The 23,108-nt window shown below is 41.8% G+C and overlaps 1 protein-coding gene and 1 non-coding gene across 4 annotated transcripts in view; one reads left to right on the top strand and one right to left on the bottom strand.

Moving 5' to 3' along the window:
- LRBA (LPS responsive beige-like anchor protein) overlaps window positions 1-23,108 on the bottom strand; it is a 609,418-nt gene that overhangs the window by 570,143 nt on the left and 16,167 nt on the right. The window lies entirely within an intron of this gene.
- LOC118759046 (U6 spliceosomal RNA) lies at window positions 18,749-18,855 on the top strand. Its single transcript, XR_004995954.2, has one exon. It is a non-coding gene; the product is annotated as a U6 spliceosomal RNA (small nuclear RNA).

Below are 23,108 nucleotides of genomic sequence, written 5' to 3'. Positions count from 1 at the left end.
CCGGCTTTCCAATAATAATAAAATCTTTAAAAAAAAAAAAAACCAGCAGCATATGAAAATCAGGAGAGCGATGGGTATTTAACCTAGTGGCCAGGATTCTGCTTAAAATGTCCAGGTCCCAATGCAATGCATGGATGGGTTCAGTGTCTGGTTCCAGCTCCCAGCTTCAGGATGTAGGTGCACGTTGGGAGGCAGGGATTGCTGGGTAAATGGGCTCCTGCCTCTCACATGGACACCTGGACTGTGTTCCTGGCACTCAGCCTCTGCCCCTGACCACTCTCAGTTCCTGAAGGTATTTGGGGAATAAGCCAACAAATGGAAGCGTTCACTCACTCTCTCTACTTTTCAAAGAAAATAATTTTTAAAATAAAATTACACTGAACTAATTATACTTTATGACCAAATGAGATTCATTCATTGCAGGAATGCAAATTTAATTTTGCTGCCCAAGTATTAGTGAATGTGATTCACCATATCAACAACATAAAAGAGAAAAACCACAGACACAGAAGTGTTTAATAAAATCTAAAACACGGGCCTGGCGGCATAGCCTATCTGCTAAAGTCCTTCCCTTGAACGCACCGGGATCCCATATGGGCACAGGTTCTAATCCAGGCAGCTCCACTTCCCATCCAGCTCCCTGCTTGTGGCCTGGGAAAGCAGTCAAGGATGGCCCAAAGCCTTGGGTCCCTGCACCCACGTGGGAGACCCAGAAGAGGATCTGGGCTTCTGGCTTCGGATTGGCACAGTACCAGCCATTGCAGTCACTTGGGGTGTGAACCATCGGACACAAGATATTTCTCTCTGCCTCTCCTCCTCTCTGTATATCTCACTTTGCAATAAAAATAAAATAAATCTTTAAAAAAATGCAAAACACTTACCTAGATATAGAATGGGACTTTGTCAATCTATTAAATGGCATCTACAAAAATCTCCCACAGCATACCCAATGAAAGCTACCAGTATGAACTTTTACAGTCATACATAAATCTATTTTATATATATATATATGCACATCTAATGAGAAAGCATAAAGACAATCATCAACACAGACCACAGTTTCAAAACACCATTTCTAATTAAAGAAAATCAGGGCTTTTGGGAGAAGTAATTTATTCAATGTCTGGAACTAGAAATGACAAGAAAATCCTAAAACATCATAGCAAAACAGCAAGAACATAATCACAGTCTAGTAGAACTGCAGCACAAAGAGTTAGGAATCCACTTGCAGAAGCCTCTGTTAACCAAAATTAGGACAATCTGATGCTCAGCAAATACACTATCATGTTAATCTACACTTAAATCCACCATTTCAAAATAGTTCTAGATTACAATAACTAACTAGTCTCAATTAAACAACCAGTAAATAAACGGAAAGAATAAAGCATTCACTGCCTTTTTTGTACTAACTGTATCAACCGGGTGAAGAAATGCAGAAAGAAAACATCTCTTTCTGACAAAACAACAGTTAACATACGAAAAGATTGGGCTATCACCATTTCTGATCCTCCAGTGACTTAATCAGTGTAGACACTGAGCATCAACAGCAGCAGGTTCATCAAACACCAGCCGGCAGGAATGCCTTCTGAGGAAAGAACACAGCACCACCTAGAGTCTAGCTTGAGGCATGGAAGCTGCCTCTCAGGGAGGGCTCAGCCACCGCCAGCAGCCGCCAATGTACAGGAAACCCAGAGGTCAGAGCTACCGGCTTCAACTGCATCATGAACATACAATGAATAAAACACTACGAAAAACTTGACATGTCAAAAATTCTGGGGTCTTCTAAAAATACGCTGACCTAAAACGTAAAAAAAAAATTTTAAGTGAAATTGAACCATAGGGATTAAGATAATTTTCAACAATATTAATACTTTTTTAAATTAACAAATCCAGGCAATAAATAGCATATTTTTCGAAGTATGGGTATTCCTTCATGTTTACAGCAACACTGCAGAACACTGTATTAATTCAGGTCACTATGACTTCTTTTGCTAGTATGCTTTCAACGCCCCTTTCCCTGGTTCCTTGGGAGACCAGACAGGCCAAGGCAGAATGTGAATCGTGGTACCCAACTTCATGTCAGTATTATGTGGCATGCGTTAGGCAATCAGAATCTCATATACTGACTGATACAGTGACTGTTTCAGTTACAGTACCATGAAGCACCCCAGGTCAAATTCCTTAGGTGTCTGAGGTTCCCCTATTTTGAATAACTCTTCTTTATCTCATTCATGTCAAGTTTACTTTCCCCAATTCAAAACTATGTAAATCTATTAAAAACTGAATAACTGTAATAGGATTTTTTGGCACAAAGGTGACAATTTAGTGATATATTTGTTTCTTTATTCCTTATTAAAATCTACACTCTAGGGAAAACATAAAGCCTAAGGACTAACAGAATGCTTTCAGCATAAAGTACCTACATCACAGAACACCACTGCTGGGGGCAGGCGCTCTGGCTCAGTGGCTAAATCTTCACCTTGCATGTACTGGGATTCCACATGGGTGCTGGTTCAAGTCCCCATTGTTCCACTTCCCTTTGGGGAGTGAGCCAGCAGATAAAAGATCTTCCTCTCTGTCCTTTCTTCTCTGTGTAATCCAATCTGCCTTTCCAATAAATAGTTTTTTAAAGCCGTTTCCAATGACTAAAAAGCCAGGTTACTGTAGTGAAGGCTTGATTAAAAAAGCCTTCTTCTAAAATTTTATATGCAGGTTATAAATGTTAAGAAATGATTTAAACAAAAAGTATTTGTCAGCATTCAAATAGCTTCAACAAACATCAGGCTAAGAGACTTGAAATGATTCTCAAGAAACATAAACAGAGTATAAAAATTTAAATAGAATCAAAGGCAACTGGAAAAAAAAAATAAAATGATGTAAGCAGATAAACCAGGCTTTCAGACACACCTGGCAACTCTGAAACACCATAACCCAATCTTTCTTGTAGTCACTAGCAGGTGATACACCAAAAAAAAAAAAAAAAAAAAAAAAACCTGCTCCTTATTTCCTCTGACATTGGGTATTTAGAAGTAAAAGCATTCTCCATTAAGAAAAATGAGCAAATATAAGATTGCAGATCTTTTTTTTATTTTTGCTAGTTTCCCTGGCTCTTCCTTTAAAGCAAAGGTTCATTTCCTAAAAGCAATCAAACAGAATATACTAAACTGACTACCTGATACTCAGCAGTGCTGAAATGTCATCCACTAGCAGCACTCGCTCACTGTAAGTGCCCCAATATCGCATTCGCTCTGCCTCCGATTACATGGACTCACTTTCTGTAAACTAATAGTTTAACCGAGTGTCTCCTCACGCTATTCTAAAGAGAAGCAAATATAAAGGACAAAAACTTACTTTTTAACTCTACCAATAACTGTACTTAGTAAATTTAATTGTGTTGCTCTACACTAATATTTTAAAAGAAGCAAATGTATAAAATCGATAGCTTTCACAATATAGAGTAAAACTTCCAATAATTCTGTTCTAGTAGCTACATAATACACATGATTTAAAAAATAAAAAGATTTCTAAATCAATATTTCTGTGAATTTTTGCCAAGTGGTTAATCTCCTTCAAAAAATAATTCATTATTCGGGGGTGGGGGAGAATAAGCACTCGTCTAGTTTCTCCTATAGAAACAATACCACGCACAACCAAACAGTTCATTTTATAGACGTCATTACAAAACAATTCCAGCTAATGAGTCTGGGAAATTATAAATGGGCAACATCATGATCTGGAATTCTTAATGCTTTCATAGATTTAAACCAATGGTAGCATCACTCCTAAACTCAAGAAAAAAGCTGATAAGGAACCTGGAAATAGGTAAGTCCACGGGCCCTGAAGCCACTGGACTGGGAACTCTCCATCCACTAATCTTAACACGCATGAGAAGACAGACCTGGGTTTATGAATGTCTCCATGTGATATGCCAGTGAATCAACCTAATGATGCCCCAACCAGTTTACTGAAAATAATCCAGAATAATTATAATAACTATTATAATAATCCAGAATGCCATAACATTACATTACATTACATATATATTTTTTGGCGTAATAGTTAAGCCACCAACTGGAAAGTCCCTATCTCTTATCAGAGTAATTGGGTCCGAATCCTTGCTTCACTCCTGATTCCAGAATGCTACTAGTGGTCACCCAGGAAGGTAGCAAATTATGGCTCACAAAGTTGGGTTCCAGGCCCTGGAGCAATAGCCTAACAGTTAAAGTAGTTGCCTTGCACGCTCCAGGATCCCATATGGGTACTGGCTCCTGTCCTGGCATCTCAGCTTCCCATCCAGCTCCCTGCCTGTAGCCTGGGAAAGCAGTAGAGGACAGCCCAAAGATTTGGGACCCTATACCTGTGTGGGAGACCTGGAACAATCTGGCTCCTAGCTTCGGATAGGCTCAGCTCTGACCATTGTAGCCGCTTGGGGAGTGAATCGTTGGACCGAACATCTTCCTCTCTCTCTCTCCTTCACTCTGTAAATCTGACTTTTCAATAAAAAAATATTTATTTAAAGAAAAGGTTGGGTCCCTGTAACTCACATGAAAGAACTAGAGAAAGCTCTCAAATCCTAGCTTAGGCCTGGCAAAACTTCAAACACTGTGGGAATTTGGGGAGGGAACCAAGGATGAGAGAAATTCTCTTGTTACTAAGTTAGCTACAGGTTAATTAAGTTAACTACAGGTAAATTAAAAGTTTTAAAATTCTAAAAGCTGATAAATCTATTGAAAAATAGTGTTAATGAAGTTTATACTTAAATAATCCTCCAAATATGAATTCAAAATTTCGTTATCCAAAATGACAGTATTAACTCCATTGTCCTGCTCACATAAATTTAACAGCCTTAATCAACCTTCAATAGCTCTAAAATAAAAATTAAGAAGAAATGCTTTTAAGCATTAGTGAAGAAAAGCTTTAGAAGAGCAGAATGCAAAAATTGATTATAACAAATCAATCTGTCAACATGCATTAATCAAGCAGCTAGCATGTAAAAGATCAAATATATAATACAGTCTTAAATTAAGTAGAATATTCAAGTTTGGTAGGCAAAATAAACAGTGAGATATACACAAAGTACTACCCAAAAAACTCTATTACTCATAGTAAAGCAGTAACATAAATTGTAAAAGTCTTGAAAGAATGACAGACCATACTTTTAAAAAGATATGCTTGAAAGGCAGATTTACAGACAAAGGAAGAGACAGAGATTTGTCATCCATTGGTTTTACCTCCTAATAGTGGCAACAGTGGGAGCTGGCCCTGTCCCAAGTCAGGAGCAAGATCTTTCTCTGTGCCTCCCACATGGTGCAGAAGCCAAAGCACTTGAGCCATCCTCCACTGCCTTGCCAGGCATACCAGCAGGGAGCAGAATCAGAAGTGAGGCAGCTGGGACTTGAACCAGCACCGATGTGGATTGCTGGTGCCCACAGACGAATTTCCCCGCCACGCCACAGAGCCAGTCCAAGTCATACTTTAACCAACTGAGTATTGTTTGCATCTACTTGAATGCAGTGGATGATCAAGAAGAAAATTGGAATTCATGTGTATATATGAACACACTGATACACCATCATGAGATCATGACTGATCTGACTTCAAAGGCACAGCATCAGAGAAAGGGTGAGAGTGAGATCCTCCAACCACTGGTTCACACTGCAAAGGGACCTGAACTTGGATTCCAGTATGGAATGCCTACAGTGCAAGTGGCAGCTTAACCTGCTGGCCTCAAGATTACGTATTAATTTAAAACTGGGAATGAAATGCAGCTATAAAAGCTTCAAGAGCCTTCCTAAACAATTCATGCCATTTGACCAAGTGATTGGACTTCTAGGAATATATTTTCTTAAAAAACTATAAATGTACCTTATTTACATATATATGTAAAATGTAGCTAATATACACTGATGTTATTTGTATCAAACAGCAACTTTTTTTTTAAAGATTTATTTTTATTACAAAGTCAGATATACACAGAGGAGGAGAGACAGAGAGGAAGATCTTCCGTCCAATGATTCACTCCCCAAGTGAGCCGCAACGGGCCGATGTGCGCCGATCCGATGCCAGGAACCTAGAACCTCTTCCGGGTCTCCCACGCGGGTGCAGGGTCCCAATGCATTGGGCCATCCTCAATTGCTTTCCCAGGCCACAAGCAGGGAGCTGGATGGGAAGTGGAGCTGCTGGGATTAGAACCGGAGCCCATATGGGATCCAGGTGTGTTCAAGGCGAGGACTTTAGCCACTAGGCCACGCCACGAGGTCCCAAACAGCAACTTTTCTAACTAATTTGTCGGCCTGCCAAGGCTGAACTATATTTCCCAAAATTCCCTTTCCTGTACATATCCACAAGAGAGGTTTCTGTGAGAGATCACAAAGAACTGAGGTAGGAACCACTTTGTAACTCCTGTGTATGCACTTTCACAACTCTAAAGGCCTACCACTGTCACGTGGTACAACTATTCTCTCTCCTTACATTTTCTTTCATCGACTTTTGTTTTTAAATCTTTCCTTTCCAAATGTTCTCAAAAAGCAGAGAGACAGAGAGGCTAACACAGATAACACACCAGTGGGCACACTCCTTCAAATGCCTGCAATAAATAGCAGGGCTTGACCAGGCTGCAGTCAAGTGCTGGGATTCCAACCTGGGTCTCCCATGTCAGTGGGCCATCACTTCACTGCCTTCCCACCCTAATCAACTATGTAAACATCAACAATTAAATAAATAAATAAGTAAAAGGAAATAAATATATATTAAGAAAAAGAATCCAAGCCTGGTGGCATTCTGATCTCAGACGTCCAAGTCTATGTCCTGGGAAGTCAATCCTACTGTTCCTATGCCATCTAATTCATGGCATTTTGTTACAGCTGCCCAAATGGACAAGATTGGGGGAACCTTGGTGAGGCATTGCCTTTCGGTTACGGACAGTTTCCATCAAGGGACAAAGCTGTAAGTTGTCAGAGCCACAACGGCTGAGGTGATTCCCTAAGGAAGGATTTGAACAGAGCGGAGTGGCTTAATGGCACAAGCAATTGTACATATATACAAGGTACTAAAATACAGACCTAAAACAGGTGAAGATTCAGCACCTTGGCCAGTTACTGTGATTCCACATCTCACTTTAAGTCTCTAAACTTGGCCTGGCGCGGTGGTCTAGTAGCTAAAGTCCTCGCCTTGAACACACCAGGATCCCATATGGGCACCGGTTCTAATCCCAGCAGCTCCACTTCCCATCCAGCTCTCTGCTTGTGGCCTGGGAAAGCAGTCGAGGACAGCTCAAAGCCTTGGGACCCTGCACGGGAGACCTGGAGGAAGTTCCTGGCTCCTGGCTTTCAACTGACCCAGCACCAGCTGTTGTGGTCATTGGGGAATGAGCCATTGGACGGAAGATCTTTCTATTTCTCCTCCTCTCTGTATATCTGACTTCCCAATAAAAATAAATAAATCTTAAAAAAAAAGTCTCTAAACTCTGAGTTAGATTAACTCAGTTTATTAGATTAACTACAGTTTATTAGATTAATTAACTGTAACATTAGGAAATAACTGAGGCCCAGCACAATAGCCTAGTGCTTAAATCCTCACCTGGCATGTACTGGGATCCCATGTGAGCGCCAGTTTGTGTCCTGACTGCTCCACTTCTGATCTGGCTCCCTGTTAGTGGTCTGGGAAGTCACTGGAGGATGATGGCTTAAAGTGTTGCGCTCCTGACCCCACCCCACCATGGCAGTCCTGGAAGCTCCTGGCTTCAGATCAGCTTTGGCTGTTGCAGCTATTCCGGGAGTGAATCAGTGCATGGAAGATTTCTCTGTCTTCTCTCTAACTCCTTTTTCTTTTTCTTTTTTTTTTTTATCAACCTTATATATATTCTTAACACTTTTGAAATTTTTTAATTTAAAACACACAAACACAGACTATTCACTTCAGTAGGTGGTACACTGCATTTTCCAGTTTGTTCAATGCTCTCTCTGTAACTCTCTCAAGTAAAATAAAGAGATCTTTAAAAAAGAGAGAAAGAGAGGAAGGAAGGGAGGGAGGAAGATAACAGATGAACTAGAGAACACATCTGCCACTGTGACAGACTGAAGTACACCGATTTAACTTCTCACTATAAACTAGAGAAATTACACGAAATACTTCTTTCCAGACATTGGAAAACCAGAGCAAAGCAGGGTGTGTACACTGAGGGATCCTGTTGGATACCCTCAAACCCCACCCAGCAGAGCACAACAGGCTGGCTATGTGAAAACAGGCTGTCTCCTGGCGGAGCACACAACAACCTCCTGAGTTGCAGAGACACAGTTCAAAGCTCGGGGGCTGGAGCAGACGGACCTGCAGGAGGAGCTGAGTGGCAGAGCAGAAGCTTGCTGCAGAAATCACTCAAGCCACCTCAAGAGTGGGCTTTCTGAAGCAGTCAGTGACTACTGTGCTGCACAGGCAGAGGGTTAGCCAGAGTACATCAACCTTCGGGTGCAGTAAGCTTAAAAACGCCCACAGGTCCACACAGGACCAGGAGAAGTCCTGGCATTCCAAAGATAAATCTATAGATGGCTTATGTAGGGAAAATATACATATTTGTGTGTATGTTTATGTTCAAACATAAATGGGATGAAACTTACCAGGACATTTCTGTATAACGGTATACACTCTTACTAGCAAGATCTCACTGAATGTTCATGGTGCTGAGAGGTACACAATAGGGACGTATAAGTAAGTTTTCATTTCCATTTCCTCCAGGCTTCCCCAAGATGGCATATAAGCTTCCCACCCACCTGGTTTTTTTTTTAATTTTGAGAGAAAAAAATGCCCTAATTGTACTTATTCTTTACATTTTCATAAATGTTCCCACACATTTTCTAACAGGAAATACAGAATTCACTGACTTCCTAGAAGGATAACTGAGGGGCCAGTGTTACAGTGGAACTGGCATCCACATGGGTGCCAATTCACGCTCCACTTACATTCAGCTCCCTGCCCAGCTCCTGACTTCAGCCTGGACCAGCCTGGATTGCTGCAGCCATCCAAAGACTGAACATCTCTTTCTGGGCCCGGTGGCGTGGCCTAGTGGCTAAGGTCCTCGCCTTGAATGCACATACGGGGATCTTCAAAAGTTTCATGAAAAATGTGTATTATGAAAAAAAAAAAAACAGGGCCCAGAGCCATGGCTCAGCGGCCAAATCCTCAATTTGAATGCACTGAGATCCCATATGGGTGCCAGTTCGTGTCCTTGCTACTCCACTTCCCTTCCAGCTCCCTGCTTATGGTCTGGGAAAGCAGTAGAGGATGGCCCAAAGCCTTGGGAGTAGCAGACCTGGAAGAATTCCAGGTTCCTGGCTTCAGATCAGCTCACCTCTGGCCATTATAGTCACTTAGAGATTGAACCAGCAAATGGAAGATCTTTCTCTCCTCTCTGTAAATCTGCCTTTCCAGTAAAAATCAATACATCTTTAAGAAAAAAAGAAAAAAAATACATGGATAAATTAGCATATCTTCTAATTCCATTATTCCGTGAAGTTTAAGAAACATCATAAAATCATCAGAACAACAAATATACAAAAGAGAAATAGAAAAGGGACCTGGCACCCATGGGAGAGAACAGAAAAAAGCTACTGGCTCCTGCTTCCGATCCATTTGGGGAGTGAACCAGTGGATGGATGATGTTTCTCTCCATCTCTCCTTCTCTGTATAAATCTGTCATTTCAGTAAAAACAAATGAATCTTAAAGAAAAAAAATACACAGGAATGGATCTGATTTGGAGATAGCGTGAATGGATGAATAGTAGTGTGTGTACACACATATTAAGCATGGGAATAGGTATGTGTAAATATATGTACATATATATATACTTATTCTCACATGTGTGACTCCATGCATATTTCCTTCCTCTCCCTATCCACTGGAAGAGCCCAGGAACAAAAGCATCTCAGAAGGACTGGAGCCATACAACAGTTGGGTAAGTGTTTGTGGTGCTGGAAGAGCCACCAGTTCAAGTTGCAGCTGTTCCACTTCCAATACAGCTCCTTGCTAACGCAACCGGAATGCAGTAGAATGTGGCCCAAAAGTCTGTGTCCCTGCCACGCATGTGGGAGACGTGGATGGAGTTCCTGGCATTGTGAACAAGTAAACAGATCTCTCCGTCTCCCTTCCCCTCCCTCGCTCCTTCTCTGATTCTCCAAATTTCAAATAATCAAACATCCTAAAATAAATGGGAAAATTGTATAACAGGTGAGTTTTTAGGAATTATCCAGCCTGATGATTTTTTCACTTCCTGGTAAATTTTACATTCAATGGGGCAGACATTTGGTGCAATGGTTATGACTTCACTTTGATTCCTGTCTCTCTTCTCAAACAGCTTTCTGCTACGCACCCTGGGAGGCAGCAAAGGTTGAAGTACCTGGGGCTGGTGTGACGATATATCAGGTTAATCCTCAGCCTTGTGGATAAAGCATCCCATCTGGGTGCCAGTTCATGTCCTGGCTGCACCACTTGCCATCCAGCTTCCTGCTTGTGGACTGGGAAAGCAGCAGAAGATGGCCCAAGTCCTTGGATCCCTGCACTCAAGTGGGGATCCAGAAAAAGCTCCTCGCTCACAGCTTCAGATCATCCCAGTTCAGGACGCTGCAACCACATGGGAAGTGAACCAGCAAATGAAAGCTTTCTCTCTCCTCTCCTCCTCTCCTCCTCTCTCTTCCCTCTCCTCCTCTCTCTTCCCTCTCCTCCTCTCTCTTCCCTCTCCTCCTCTCTCTTCCCTCTCCTCCTCTCTCTTCCCTCTCCTCCTCTCTCTTCCCTCTCCTCCTCTCTCTTCCCTCTCCTCCTCTCTCTTCCCTCTCCTCCTCTCTCTTCCCTCTCCTCCCCTCTCTTCCCTCTCCTCCCCTCTCTTCCCTCTCCTCCCCTCTCTTCCCTCTCCTCTCCTCTCCTTTCCTCTCCTCTCCTCTCCTTTCCTCTCCTTGTGTATGTGCATCCCTCTCCTTCTTTGTAACTCTTTCAAGTACAATAATTTTTTTAAAAATCTAGTACTTCATGCAAAAAGCTTCTAGAAGGGCCCAGTATGATGGCTCAGCAGCTAAATCTTCACATGTGCCAGGATTCCATATGGGCACCAGTTTGTGTCCCAGCTGTTCCACTTCCCATTCAGCTCCTTTTGTGACCTAGGAAGCAACAGAGGATGGTCCAAGGCCTCAAGAGGCCCACACGGGAGGCCCAGAAGAAGCTCTTGGCTCAAGGGCCTCGGGTCAGCTTAGCTCCAGCCACTGGTGAGTGAACCAGCGCACAAAAGATCTTTTCTTTCTGTATCTCCTCTGTGTAAATCTGGCTTTCCAGTGTAAAAAAAAAAAAAAAAGAAGAAAAGAAAAAAAAGAAAAAAACTTCTAGAGACTTACCACTATTATCTCAAAAGACAGTATAATTCTTAACTTTACAGATGAAATTTTAAAAAATCAAAGGACAGTCAATATGGCAATAAGCTTCCAGCATAACTCCCAATAATTCTCACATTCTACTATTCTTACGTTTGGATATCTCTTCCCATTCTTAACATTCTACTGTTGATAAAATGAGAACCACTTGGAAAAACAGTTTAACAGATTCTTCAAATACTAAACATAGGCACATACTTTGCACTGGTAAACAAAAAGTTTAACTCCCATATGGGAGTGCCTGCACTGACTCCCTGCTCAAGCTCTTCATTCCAACTTTCACCTACTGCAGACACTTGGTGGAAGCAGGAATGGCACAGGTAACTGGGTTGCTGTCACCCACCTGGTAAAGCCAGACTGAGTATCCAGCTACCAATTTGGGAGTGAATCAATGAACACAAGTTCTCTCTCTCCCACTTTCACTCACTTTCTCTGCATCTCAAATGAACTGAAGTTTTAAAAAAAAAATACCATGCATTATATAAAAAAATGTCTGCGCCAAAGTAAACACATCTTGGGCCCGGCATGATAGTATAGCAGTTAAAGCCCTTGCCTTGAATGCATCGGGATCCCATATGGGCACAGGTTCTGATCCCGGCAGCTCTATTTCCCATCCAGCTCCCTGCTTGTGGCCTGGGAAAGCAGTCGAGGACGGCCCAAAGCTTTGAGACCTTGCACCCATGTTGAACCCCGGAAGAGGCTCCTGGCTTCGGATCGGCTCAGCTTCAGACGTTGCGGCCGCTTGGGGAGTGAACCATCGGACGGAAGATCTTCCCCTCTGCCTCTCCTCCTCTCTGTATATCCACCTTTCCAATAAAAATAAAACTTTAAAAAACAAAAACAAAAAAAGTAAACACATCTTTTAATTCCATTTTTCTAAATACCTAAGGTACCCTCAAATATCTGCCATACAATCCAGGATTCTATTCCTAGGTGTCTACCTAAGACACGAAAAGTTTGTTTGCAAAGATTGTTACATAAATGCTCATTTCTGCTTTGTTTGTAATGCCAAAAATTGAAAACAATCCATTTATTTTTAATCAGGTAAGTAGAAAAAAAAAACAATTCTAAATCTATAAAATGGCAATAAAAGAGAATGAAACACTGATACTAAAGTATAAATAAATATCAAAATAATTTTGATAAGTAAATTAAAAGTATATGTCAATTTGCATAAACGAAATCTACAGAAAATCCTAGCAAAATCAAACTAACCTAAATATTTTGCTATGAAATAAGCGGGTAATAAGTATTCAGGCAAAAATCATATTTGATCATTCAAAATAAAAATATTTAAAAATCATATTTGATCATTCAATTCTGCTACTTTTTCTTCCAATATTTGTCCAGTTTAATCCACTTCCACTGATCAAGAACACAGATTTGTTTTCTTTTTATTCACTAACACAGGTTCCCAGAACTAACAAAGGCCACATGGCTGAATTTCCATGAACACCTACTAAATGAAATCCTCCTGCAAGTATTACACCTTTTCATCTATTTCGGGATACAACATTCATCCATCTTTCTCTCCTTCAATGCTGCCCAAACACTGAATCATGTCTCTCCCAAAACATTTTAAAATATTTCTTAAATTCATTCTGAAAACAACATTAGAAGTAATAATAAAAGAGACACAGTTACTTCATTTAAAGACACACCATCCTGGATTGGCCTGATCTGTTAGTTTAGAAACTAAAATCAGGAATATGGGATATATATATAGATAATTCTGTGCCACACTGGCACAATGTTATCAGACAGCTAAAAAGCAATCCATTTCCCATCTATACACTAAGCTATACATATTCAATGCTTTGGTCCTGAAAAATGTTACGACTGCTAATTTTGTTATCTAAGTTGGTAAATTTAGGGCATTCTAAACAAATAAGTGAATAAAAACCATACAGATAGGAGTGCAAGAACTCAGAGAAAACAAGGGTTGTGACAAATACACGTAGCCAGCTTAAACAATGTGCAGAGAAGACTATCCTCACAACCCCGAATCAGGCTTCAGTGTAAACCCAGGGTCTGCCTCTTCCCTGTGGTTCCAGCACACATACAATGGAACATACGATGGTAACACCACCTTGAGAGGCTATAAAGACTGGAGGCATACATAACGTTTAAAATTATACCTGTTGAAAATTACAGAACATTCAAAAAGAAATGGAAGACATTAAAAGATGAAGTAAAAAATAAAGCTGGAAGAATCACAATTCCTGACCTCAAGACATACTACAGGAAGTAGTCCTCAAAACAGTCTGGTACTGATACAGAAACAGAGAAGAAGATCAGCAGAACAAAATAGAAACCCCAAAACAAGTCCACTCATATACAGCCATTTATTCTTCAACAACAGAACTGAAAATAATCCAGGGAAAAAGCCTGGTGTCTTCAACAAATGCTGTTGGGACAACTGGGAATATCAGCTTGCAGAAGTCAGACACAAGACCCACATCTGTCACCTTACACAAAAATCAACTCTACATGGATCAAGGACCTAAATCTGCTCCCAGAACCATCACCTTATTACAGGAAAACAGGATGCACTCTGCAAGACATAGGCATTGGTAAAGACTTCTCAGAAAAGTCACCAAAAGCACAAGCAGTCAAAATCAACATAAACAAATGAGACTATATCAATTTAAGAAGGAAATGACCAAAGTGAAGAACCAACAGAAAGGGAGAAAATCTTTGCATGACAGTGAACTAATATCCAGGATTTACAAAGAGCTTCAGAAACTCAGGGACAGAAAAAAAAAAAAAAAAAAAAAAAAAAAACCCTGTGAAGAAATAGACAAAGGAAATGAGAAAGTATTTTCAAAAGAACATATTCAAATCGTCAGTAGACATATGAAAAAATGCTCAGGCTCCCCAGCTATTAGGGAACTACAAATAAAAACCACATTGAGGTTCCACCCAACTTCAGTGAGATTGGCCTACAATCAGAACTTGACCAACATCACCTGCTGGCATGGATATGGGGTGAAAGATAGCTTTCTCCAACTTTGGTGGAAGTACAAGCTAATGCAGCCATTATGGAAGAGTGCTAAGACAACTTTAAATTGACCTACTATATCACCCAGATATCCCACTGCTGGGAAGTGAAATATGCTTATGAGAAAATGACCTATAACCCTATATTATAGCAGCACAACCCACAATAGGGAAAACAGAAACAACCCAGATGCCTGTCAATACAGGATTGGTTCAAAAAGGACCCAACTGCAGACCATTACACTCAGTGACATAAGCCAATTCCAAAAGGGGAAATATCATGCTCCCTCTGATATAAGGCAACATTCATGCAAAATACAAGACAGATATATATGTGAACATGTGTACACATATAATCACAGATGAACTGTGTAACAGCAACCAGCACACCAAGGAGTGAAGCATCTCTATTCCAGAACCAAAGGAGGACTCCCAATAAAACTCTTAAATGCACCTTGACAATATGACACTAGATTTTCCACCATTGCTGCAGATACCTACAATGGCATGATACACTTAAGTAGCAGAATGTAAAACTTGTGACTGTTGCTAAAGGACTGTACTTCTGTAACAATATGGGGAAAACAGTGGGATGGAGAGAATGAGGAGTACGGGAGGTGGAGGGAGGACTCCCTATACCTACCAAACCATACCGTGGAAAATAATAAGTAGGAATATCTATATACACATATATAATATATATACAAATAAAACAATAAAAAGCATTCCTATCCAACTACCACTCAACCCATAAGTGCTAAGAATTACTGAACTCCGTATTAATTTATTTTCTAAGAAACACATTTTTACTTAAAAATGATTTATACACTAAATACCCATAAACAAAAACAAAATATCCACATTATCAGATTTTATCATACACAGAAAAAATTTAAAACTCAAATATTTCTACCATAAATGCAAATAAATTCAAAATATTTGTCAATATACCTGAAGTCATTATAACTTAATTGCAATACAGCTTTATTTTTTTAAAAGCAAAGATTGTGTTCTAAAAATCTAGTTGTCCTTTAGCATGACAAAAACCAAATTCATTTTCTTGGAAGAAATTAGAAACAGATTATTCCATTAAAATTTCATTTAACAGACAAATCTACTTCATGAAAAACAATGATATTATAAAATAGGGATAGCTCTATTTGCTTGAACTAAATGAGCCTTATTCAAGTTCAGGAACTTATCAAAACCCAAGACCATCAAGTCTTTATGGAGCTAAGGAAAGCAAGTCAGTGCCAAACCAAGAATTCCCTATCTTTCAACATGAAAAGAAGGTATACTGGACCCGGCGGCGTGGCCTAGCAGCTAAACTCCTCACCTTGAAAGCCCCGGGATCCCATATGGGCGCCAGTTCTAATCCCAGCAGCTCCACTTCCCATCCAGCTCCCTGCTTGTGGCCTGGGAAAGCAGTTGAGGACAGCCCAAAGCCTTGGGACTCTGCACCAGTGTGGGAGACCTGGAAGAAGTTCCTGGCTCCTGGCTTCAGATCAGCACAGCACCGGTCGTTGCGCTAACTTGGGGAGTGAATCATCAGATGGGAGATCTTTCTCTCTGTCTCTCATTCTGTACATCTGACTTGCCAATAAAAACAAAATAAACCTTTAAAAAAAAAAAAAAAAGAAGATACATATATATAGGGCCCTGGATTACAAAAACAGATCTCCTCCGAGCTGATAAACTGCCAAAAATGTTATCTCTTCTAGGACAACCAATTGCACAAAGGCGTCTCCCAAATGATCTTGCAAAGCCAGCATCCAATACTGGGCTGTAGGTTTTATTTTCAGATACTTTGCTGCCAGTCCTAGAGAGCAGCATAGGATGACCCATATACTGGGGTCCCTGTCACCCAAACAGGAAACCCAGATGGAGTGCCTGCCTCCTGGCATTCGCCTGGCCCACCTCTGACTGTCGTGGGCATTTCAGGAGTCATTCACGGATGGAAGACTTTCTTTCTCTGCCTGTCGGTCTCGGTCTCTCTCTATCTCTCTCTCTCTCTCTCTCTCTCTCTCTCTCTCTCTCTCTCTCTCTCAGTTTCTACCTTTTGAATAAATTCATACTAAAATATTAAAAAGGAAAAAAAAAGAGGAAGAGGCAGACATCTCTCAGCCACGTGAAAGCTAACTAGGAAAAGGACGCTCATGAGATGCTAATCTGCTGGCTGGTGCCTCCATCTGTATTTTACGAGGCCCAGCACTGTGAGCAATGGCTGCTGTTTGGGTTACCCAGTCTGTGGCATTCACACAGCAGACTAGGCCAACAGTCGCATTAAACACTACACTACACCTATACACCACACCAGTCTTCAAAAACCTCCCCAGGAAATGCAAAGTATCTGCATTTCACAAAAAGGCTCAGAAAAGCTAGTTTCTCAAGATTCATGCCTAGGCAATTCGTATTCATCACTTTAGTATATGGTCCCTAACTGTTTTCAGGTACACAAAGATGAGTAAAGCTCCTCTAATGTCAAGTGAAAGAATATACAGCTAAGTTTCTGCAATTTTTAATGTCAGGCCATCCCATCAAAATGAGAGTTCAATTCAGTCCTCTAAACTACACTTTTGACTGTGTTACTGAGTAAGAGCTTTCTTAAGAAAAAAAAAATTTACACCCTTTTAAACTTAATGATTTGGTAGCTTTTACTATATTCTTTTGCTGTTTTGCCTTATTTTTGCTATGGTCTGATTTGTGTGATCATGACTGTAATTTGTTTTAATTATCATGACCTGTGGCCAGCATCATGGAACCATGGTAAGCCACTGCCCACAACAGCACCATGCCATATGGGCATCACTTTGAGTCCCTGCTGCTCTACTTCACATGTAGAACTTTCTGTTCATATGCCTGGAAAAGCAGCAATGATGGCCAAGAGCTAAGGTCCCTGCCACCCACGCGGGAGACCGAATTGAGTCTCAGATATCTTATCAGAGGCATTGCTGTCATGTGGGCAGTGAACTAGCAAATGGAAGATTACTCTCTCTCTCTCTCTCTCTCTCTCTCTCTCTCCTCTCTCATCCCCCATCCAACCACTCTGCCTTTCAAATAAGCAAATCTTATTTTTAAAATTATCATGGCCCTAAAAAGAAATTGTATACCCATTAGAAATCACTTTTCATTCTCACTTCTCCCTACAGCTTTAGCAACCGCAATTCTAGTTTGTGTCTCTATGGGTTTGCCTATTTTAGAAAAGTCATGTAACTAAATTATAAATGGAATCATACAATATGTAGGTTTGTCACTCGCACGCTTGCGTATTTGCAAGTTAAACCAGATTGAAATATTTATATATACTTCACTACCTTTTTGCAACAGAATAATATTCTACTATATGGATACACTATATTTTGTATGTCAATTAATAACAGCTAATAGACATTTAAGCTCTTTAACTCTTTGTCTATTATAAATTCTGCTATGAATATTCTTTTGCATGTTTTTATATTGACTTACATATTAACTTTCATAGTATGCCTCATTGAGATTTGTCGAAGTTCTCTATCTCCACCATCTCATCTCTGTGGGGAGCCATGCGGTTGGGTTGGATGGCATGGGTCTGTGATGAGCACCGCTCCTCGGTCAGTAAGGCTACAAGGAGTTTCTGGCTGCGTGGCAGGGCCTGGCAGAATGTCTCTGGTCATCTCACTGCTGCCTCACCCCATTGTATGGACACTCAGTCACCTCTCTGATGTTTCACAGACAGATCATCTCTCTGTCAGTTCACCTCCCAGATAGCCATGCAGGCCAGGGCCGAGCAAGGCCCAAGTCAGGAGCCAGAGGGCCTCATCTCAATCTCCCACACGGCTGGCAGGGACCCAAAGTGTTGAGCCATCCTCTGCTGTTTTTCCCCATTAGCAGGGAGCTGGATCAGAAGTAGTGCAATCAAGGTGTGAACTGATGCCCAGATGGAAGGCAGGCATCACAGCTAGTCGCTTTATCCCCTGTATCACAAAGCCGGCCCCTTCATTTTTCTAAGAACAAAATCTTTGGACTGTAAACCAACAGTTCTCCACTTTAATAAAAATTCTTTCAATATACTAGCCAGTCTTTTAACACCAATTTAGTAGTTATAAATTAAACTGGAGAAAAATACTTTACAAAGCAGTGCTTTCCAAATAACTGCTAAGTTTCATTTACACATGTACTATGGTGATTTTTTTTTCTTCTCTTTATACAATCTATGATCTTATTCATGACTGACGCCAACCTTATTTTGCACATGGCTTAGAGGCCTGATCAGCACTGGGTCTCCTCGATCAACACAGGATACTAAAGCATGGTCTCAAGTACAATTAGGGAAGATCTTGTAAAAAATCAGTAGAATGAAGTGGTCGATTCAGCAGCACATATACTAAAACTGGAACGACACAGAAGAGATTAGCACGGTCCCTGGGCAAGGATGACACGCAAATTCGTGAAGCGTTCCATATTTTTGGCTAAGAGGGAGAAAATGAAGTTTCTTCTCATAGAAGACTCACTTCTGATCCCCAGATCGTACCAAGTTCATGTACTCTTGGCCTGGCTGCAAGGAGCGATACTGGTTTACTCTTGTATCCTTAAAAAGTTGCAGAACTGTGTCTTAAAAGAGAATTACTTCTAGTTACTATAACTGAATTGACAGATGTCAAATTAACTGAAAAATTATATTTGGTAAAATAAAGAGGATGTTTATTTAAACAAAAAAATCAGTAGGATGGGGCCCGGCGGCGTGGCCTAGCGGCTAAAGTCCTCGCCTTGAACGCCCCGGGATCCCATATGGGCGCCTGTTCTGATCCCGGCAGCTCCACTTCCCATCCAGCTCCCTGTTTGTGGCCTGGGAAAGCAGTCGAGGATGGCCCAATGCATTGGGACACTGCACCCACGTGGGAGACCCGGAAGAGGTTCCTGGTTCCCGGCTTCGGATTGGCGCAGCACCGGCCGTTGCGGCTCACTTGGGGAGTGAATCATTGGACGGAAGATCTTCCTCTCTGTCTCTCCTCTTCTCTGTATATCTGACTTTGTAATAAAATAAATCTTTAAAAAAAAATCAGTAGGATGATTAACATAAAAGAGGGGACTGAACAAATAACGGAAATGAAGAAGGGGACAGCTTGTAAAGCAATTGTATTTAAGGCCATCAGTAAAGGTCACCAGGCATCATACTAATGTTTTCACTCAGGATACCAAACATAATAGGAGGTGAACTGAGTTGGGTTGGCTCAAGGACCCCCTGGCACGCGCAAAACCTGCCTTTGGGAGGGGATCTGATGGAGGAGCCTGGGCAACTCCTCTGGCAGGACACAGTCCCTGCAGGTAAGCGCAAGAAGCATGATAGGAAACAGTCCAGAATAGGCCATGGAAAGTTTCCCACTGGCACACATTCAGCATGGGTCAGGAGCAGACCAGGCTGAATCAGTCCGTATCACCCACTGGCAAATCCGATCACCAGATCAGAGTGTGGGATGAGCCGGGTTTGGTCGCGACAAAACCAGTACACATTATGGAATGCCAGGGCGTGGTTGCCTGTACTGGATATGAATGCAGCACCCAACCAGCACACATGAGATCCAGGAAGGAAGGGAGGGGCAGAACTGGCGGGGGGATTAAGGGGCTGGTTCCCTCGCCGGACAGCTACTCCCAATGGAGAGCATGGGCTGGGATAGAGACAGACTAGACTATGCAAGGCTACAACACCTGTGCGCTGCATGTGGACTAGATCAGGGAAAAGCCAGGGTGGGCTGATTATTCCTGCTGGTGCAAGCATAAATTAGAGTGGGTGAGGGATGTTTGGGCATAGCCGCAGAAGCTGGCACTGGGGACTAATTCTGTCAAGTCAAATCACAGAACCACCTAAAGAGTGCATAAACCGGGACAGAGAGAGACCTGGGAGGGAAAAAGTGGGTTTCCCCTTCTTGGGTCACTATTCCCGTGGGAGGGCATGAAGACTGGGACGGGGGCTGGGATGGCTAGATAGAGAGGCACTCAACAACACCCGTGAGGGCTGGATGGTTGAGTTGGTTAGATAGAACTAAGCTTTAATACCCATTGACACGTACAAGAGCCAAATGGGATGGGGGACAGACTGGTCTTCTGCTACACATACTGGCAAACCAGGGTAGGGGGCGGGCCTGGTGGGGGTTATTGTGGGTCGCCCCAACTAGGCTGCAGCTCCCACTGGTTTGTGTGAGGGCCGAGTACGTGCTGGGCAGAACCAGACTGGACTGCAACACCCATTGGTTCCAGTGCAACTCGGGACTGAAAACAGAACCAACCCAGCAATTGCAACCACCAGCTGATCGTGGTGATGGACTGTGCCGGGCCCTGTGCTTGCTAGAGCATACAAGAAACTAGTCTGGGAATACCTCAAAGTTTCTTTGGAGATCTCCCTAATCTAACTGCTGGACTCAGAACTCTAATCAAGAAAAGACAGAAGACAGAGCAGATCAATCATTCATCTCAGCTATATGTTGGCAGCGATATATGGGGCAAACGGAGACTTTATGATGGACCATATCAATCAGTGGACGACCTCATCGAGCGAAACTGGCAGCGATTCATAACCGGAGAACTATTAACACCACTCGAGCACATATCTCAGAGCATGCCCCACATCCGGGACTCGGGGTGGGCGGGAAACCAGGTGGGGCTTCCCCCTCAATATCCCCCTTTACCTCAGATACAAGATGGAAACAATGTGGACATAATAGTATTACCCACTTCCCTATCCCCCTGAACCTTTTTTTTTTCTTTTCTTTTTCTTTCTTTAACTGTAATTAACTATGTAAAGATTGTCAACAACACAATAAAATAGATTATAAAAAAAAAAATCATATTGGAAAGAAGTGAAAAAAAAAAAAAAAGAAAAGAAAAATGAGATCTGCCCATTTGTAGTTGCTAAAAAAACAAAACACTTTTTTTTTTTTAGATTTATTTATTTAGGGCCTGCTGCAATGGCTCATTGGATAAATCCTCACCTTGCAAGTGCCAGGATCCCATATGGGAACTGGTTCATGCCCCAGCTGCTCCACTTCTCCCATCCAGCTCGCTGTTTGTGGCCTGAGAAAGCAGTCAAAGATGACCCAAAGCCTTGGGACCATGCACTCACATGGGAGACACAGAAGAAGCTCCTGGCTCCTGGCTTCAGATCAGCTCAGCTCCAGCTGCTGTGGCCAGCCATTTGGGGAGTGAACCAGGAGAAAGAAGAACCTCCTCTATCTCTCCTCCTCTCTCTAGATCTGACTTTCCAATAAAAATAAATCCTTTTTAAAAATAGAATTATTTACATTGGAAAGACAGAGTTAAAACACCGAGAGACACACACAGAAAGAGATCTTCCACCTATGAGTTAACTCACCAAACACCAGGACTCGAGAGCTTCTTCCTGATCTCCCAGGTAGCTACAGTAACCAAAGCACTTGGGTCATCCTCTCCTGCTGGTTCCCAAAGCCATTAGCAAAACTTTAGATCAGAAATGGAGCAGCCAGAACTCAAACCAGTACCTTTATGGGATGCCATAAGGGTAATTTGCTGCACCAAGGCACCAGCACATAAAGGAAGATTTTACAGGTCTTTTTAAGCAAAAGAAGAAACTGGAGCTGGAATGGAGATACAGCTGGCTAAACCCCCATCTGCAGCACCATCATCTCCCATGGGTGTCATTTCTACCTACCGCCCACTTCCCATCCATCTTTCTGCTCGTGGTCTGGGAAAGCAGCCGGGAACAGCCCAAGTCCTTGGGCCCCTGCACACTCATGGGAGACCTGGAAGAAGCCCCTGCTCCGGATCAGCTCAGCTCACATTACTGTGACCACATTGGAAGTGAGACAGAGCATGGAAGAATCTTTCTCTCACTCTCTCTCCTCTGCCTTTTCAATACAAATAATCTTTTTAAAAGAAGACAAAAGAGGAAGCAAAACTAAGGGAGGAAGGGCAATGACTGTTCTCCAGTGCCATCGGCAGAGGCAGGGGGAGAAAATCTACAGAGAAATCTCCACTGTCCAGTAACAGGCAGGAAGAAAAGGATGTTCCAAGCACCAGCAGTTTGCCCAGTGGAGCCAGAAAACAGAAAAGCTAATTGAAAACATGCTGGTTTGAGTCCAAGTTTGACTTGCCTGAGGCAAAATTATTTTTGGAAGCTTGTTTCATAACAAGTTTTCATCTGTTCACATTTATATTGGAAGGATTCGCCTTGTTCATAACCAATTAATTTGCATTTCCAGGTAGAAATAAGAGCTTCAATTACACAACAGCTTCAATGATTAGATGCCTTCAGGACTGCAATGAACCGTAATTTGCATAGGAATATTTTACTTCCTATTCCAGTAATCACAAGAATTAAAAAAAAAAAAACTTTTTCAAAGTCATAATTACAATGTGCTAGAGAAGTTCCCCTTCTTTTAGAGGTAAATGAGTTATACAACATGAATAAACCTGTAGCAGGAAGAAAGCATCAATCCCCAAGTTCACTCAACCTCCTCAAAGTTATTCCTGCCACCTGTTACTTTAGATGACTACACTTCTATCTCAAATGCACAAAGAAATAAGTAATCAAGCCTTACACATAAACCCATGCTTACGTCACATGATTTTAAATCCAAACTCATCTCAGGAGACAAAGCAGCCAAATGCCACCACCCCCAGAACAGCACAGCACCCAACGGATCCTGTTAGAGAACGCAAAGCCATCACATCTAGACCACCATGGAAAC

The sequence above is a fragment of the Ochotona princeps genome, chromosome 7 (assembly GCF_030435755.1).
Source record: "Ochotona princeps isolate mOchPri1 chromosome 7, mOchPri1.hap1, whole genome shotgun sequence".
NCBI lineage: Eukaryota > Metazoa > Chordata > Mammalia > Lagomorpha > Ochotonidae > Ochotona > Ochotona princeps.
This window is presented reverse-complemented; position numbering and strand designations above follow the sequence as displayed.